Source organism: Halyomorpha halys, unplaced genomic scaffold (genome assembly GCF_000696795.3).
Source record: "Halyomorpha halys isolate HHAL.00 unplaced genomic scaffold, Hhal_1.1 Scaffold675.1, whole genome shotgun sequence".
Classification (NCBI taxonomy): domain Eukaryota; kingdom Metazoa; phylum Arthropoda; class Insecta; order Hemiptera; family Pentatomidae; genus Halyomorpha; species Halyomorpha halys.
In genome coordinates this window covers 376782-380968 of record NW_027111983.1, presented here as the reverse complement: position 1 = coordinate 380968, position 4187 = coordinate 376782, and positions in this window count along the sequence as shown.

Genomic DNA, 4187 nt, shown 5'->3' with positions numbered 1-4187 from the left:
CGCTTTCTAAGATCCAGCTTTTTATGAATTGGTCATTTTCCAAAAAAAAGTGTAACGATTTCGTAATAATCTATAATTTTACGAAACATTAATCGTCCTACGTATAATTTTTATATTCAATAGCCAAATAGATTGAATTTTAAGTCCATTGTATACGATATCATTATAGCTCATAACAGATTGTTTAGGCTTTATGATTCTCTTGCAAATCACAGATAACTAAAAACATTGAAAAAAATTGTTGAAGTAATGATACATTTGTATTTAATGTTTTTATAAAAAGAATAAAAATGAAATTTTAACTGAGTTTACATTCATTATCAATGGAAATTATCCATTGTTAAAATGATACCTAAACCTCAAAAGCCTCCAGAACATCCATCCTCAAACCATCATCAGGGCGTAATTTGCCCTATTTCTCTATTACCAATCATGGGAAAAATCTTCGAAAAACTCATTCTGAAACCTATACCACTTATACCCCATCCTATATTCCAATCATATAATCCCAGATCACCAGTTTAGATTCCGAACATCCCACTCCACTATCCACCAATGTCATCGTGTGGTGGACGTTGTCTTGTCTTCTTTGGAGCAAGGAATGTACTGTGCGGGATTTTTCGATGTAGAACAGGCTTTTGATTAAGTCTGGTTCCCGGGGCTGTTTTACAAACTCCGTAAATACCTACTACTTCCCATACTTTCTCATCATCCGTTTCTTTCTCACTGATAGATTATTACAAGTAAACCACAACGGTTCCTATTCATTCCACTATTCTCAGTCCGCTGGTGTTCCTCAAGGTAGTATCCTCGGTCCCATCCTCTCCATCGCCTATAGAGCTGACATACCTACCAATCCTAACACTGTTCTCACCACTAATGCTCTCAAACTCTTAAATCCCAAATCACAGACCTCGAAGAATGGTGTAATTGGAAGATTAAGATAAATCCCAACAAATCACCTTTACACTTCGTCGTAAACTTACCGATTTCCCTACAGTGTCAGTTAATAATGCTGCCCTTAGTCCTGTTGAATAGATCCGCTACTTTATACTACATCTGAACAGACGACTAGCCTGGTACCTTTACAAAAGACTAAAAAATTGTTTCAAAAAAATTTAAAAATTGACAGAAAATTGCACGTCGATTCGGCCTATTACAGCACAAGACAAACGGTCTGAGCTTCCAATCCATTACAAAAAAATTTGATCAACACAACTACAATGAGGCCTATCTGGACAAGTGGAGTCCAGCTTTGTGAATCAACTAAACCTTAGAATTACTCTTGTATCCAATCCTTACAATGCAAAATTCTTCGGTACTTTGTCACTAATAAAATCGTACATAAATACCTTAATGTTACATATGTAACCGATCTAGCACTAACCAGATATCATTCCTTCCATTATGAACTCCCAAACGCACTAGTTTCTAACCTTGCTTCCTGACAATCCTCCCGGGGGAGATAAAAAAAGATGGCCACGGGACTAATGTAAAAACTTCATTAGCGTGCTACAAATGCGTAGTTTTTCTACATGCCTGTAACATTCTATGATAACTTACTCAAATTTACTGAATGTATAATTATGTACAGTTGTAAATTCCAATAAAGAAAATAAAAATAAAATATTCATTATCAAACAGTAAAAAAATTAAATAATAATCTTCAAAACAAAAAAAGAATGACAAGCTTTCCTGTCAAACAAATAGTTTCAAAGTTATTATTGATAAATGAAAAACGCGAAAAATTCTCTTAAAATTCCTAAAAGCTTTCTGGTTTCTGCTAAAGCAAACTTTATGTGATGAAATCATAGTCTCTTTCATTAGCTACATAGACATTATGAAAACTTGATTTCTAGAACCAAATCAAAACTCGTGTTGACTGATTTTATCCAAAATGCACAAGGTTATGTATGTGATAGATTTTATATAAATTTCTATTTTTCAACTATCCACAAACATTTCTGAAGGAGCTACATTCGAATACACGAAAAAATTGAATGGACATGCAAATAAACTTGGGAACAAGGCTAATATTGTAAATGATGAAAATTTACTGAAAAGAAGGTGGATAAAAATTCGTATTTATTATTCTTCCGCAGTAAATATAAATCATAGGAGAGGTTCTTCAAGATATTTAAAAAAATTATATCTATATAAGCAACATTGTGAGGTACATTCAAAGATGTAAAAAAAAGGAAAAGTGTTTTATATTTGTGAATGTACTATACAAGATAAAGATTCAACTTAATGCATAGAAAGTTTAGAAACTTTGACATGTTTCATTAAATAAGGGTGTTGGAATATTCATGGTAAACCGTCTATTTTTAAATACAATCAAGGCATGAATTTTGATTTGCTGACTGTACAATATAATGAGCATAAAAAAAAATTTCAAATAAAAATGTTCCTATTCTGTTAATTGGAACTATATTTTGCCAACCCATGTGGTTGGGATATAATAAAGAACCAGGTAGCTGTTTACGGATCAGGTGTACATACGGTTTCATGGTTGATTGGTTCACCTACTGCATGGATCAGTGCATCCCAGAATGTGTACCTAAAGTCCCAACTAGACCAGCACTTTTCCCTAGATTACCTCGTAAGCGTATGCCAGGGATGCCGCAAAAAATGCTTCTTGATCAAAATACTACAATATAAAGTAGCAAATATACTCTGTATTTCAGCATTTACTTTGCACTGTTTTTTACTTTGCATTATTTTCCTATATATTCAATCTCTTTAAGGATAACTGTGCTGACATTTTTATTTCTTTTTTCCTCGACAAGAATGCCGCAAAATTTTTTTAGCCCGAAAAGAGAGCCGAGATTTTTTTTTGCCCAAGCAGAAAAGTTTTGGAACCGCTGTTAAAATATATAAATTACATGTTCCATTCTTACCTCAACAATGTAGAAAAATTAATCCAGAAAAAATAAATTAAATGTAAAAATGGTACATAAAATTGTTTCGATAAATATTACAATCTGTCATGACGTTGTTAGGCAATAGGTAATAGTGATAACTAATCACATTCATACTAAAATGAAGAATAACATAAAATAAATAAATACATGAAAAAAATACATACAAATAAATAAAATCTCTCTCTAAATATATATAAACAGAAAGCTATGTAAATATGTACCTGAAATGAAAAATAAAAATAATATTTATAACAATAAAATAAAAAATAATCACTAATAAAATAAAAAAAATAATCACTGGTACATAAAATAACCAGAAACATTTTCATGAAAATTTACATAAATTTTACAATTGTATAAGAACATAGTAGAACTTTAGAAAAAATATTTAGGCTGGAAATATTTTAATGATTTCGATTTTTCTAACTAATTAGATGATCAATTAAAAAATAAGCAAAGCCGTTAGGATATGTTACTACATTTATCCTCCTGAAGATGACCTATGAAGGGATCATCAGGTTTTGTTTGATTTATTATTTATTTCCATACAGTTCGAAATAATCAACAAAAAATTGAATGATGCAAAGAAAGGGCAATGAAATATTATTCTAATGTAAATATAAAGTAATCCCTGAATATCTGGCATGTTCTGTTCAAGGTATAGCGGCGAATCTAATGAAAAAAAAAACACATATTTTATTTAAAAATACGTTTACGAAGTATTTTTAATGCCAGTATATATACAGTATTACGGAACAATTTTTTATACAAATGTTGAGGTTTATTCTTTAATATAATCGAAATAAATGGTTTTCTTTTTTATTAATCTTGACTGAACAGTCTGAGGGACAGCTGCTCCTCTGTGCCGAACACAACGTTTACTGGGAAGAAATTAATTTTATTCTTGTCTTTTTAAGAAAGAAATAAAATTTTGTTAGCCAAATCTTTCCTTACTTGTCTGATAATAAAGTATTTTCGTTAGTTGTGATTGTAGTAGTAGATATCAAACTTTTATATAATTTATCTCTCCTGCCAAGATAATCGTACTTAGTTCTATAGACTCCAGTTTGTATAATATTAGAGTGTTACCAGTGGACAGTTACAAAATGAATACAGTAAGGAAAAGAAGAGTATAAAATTGTAGAAAACAACATTATTATCAACACTGCAAGCTTATCAGCGCGTCATCAAAGAAATTCTGTATGTTATTATTATTCTCTACTACTGCAAGAATCTTATTATTCTCTACTACTGCAAGAATCT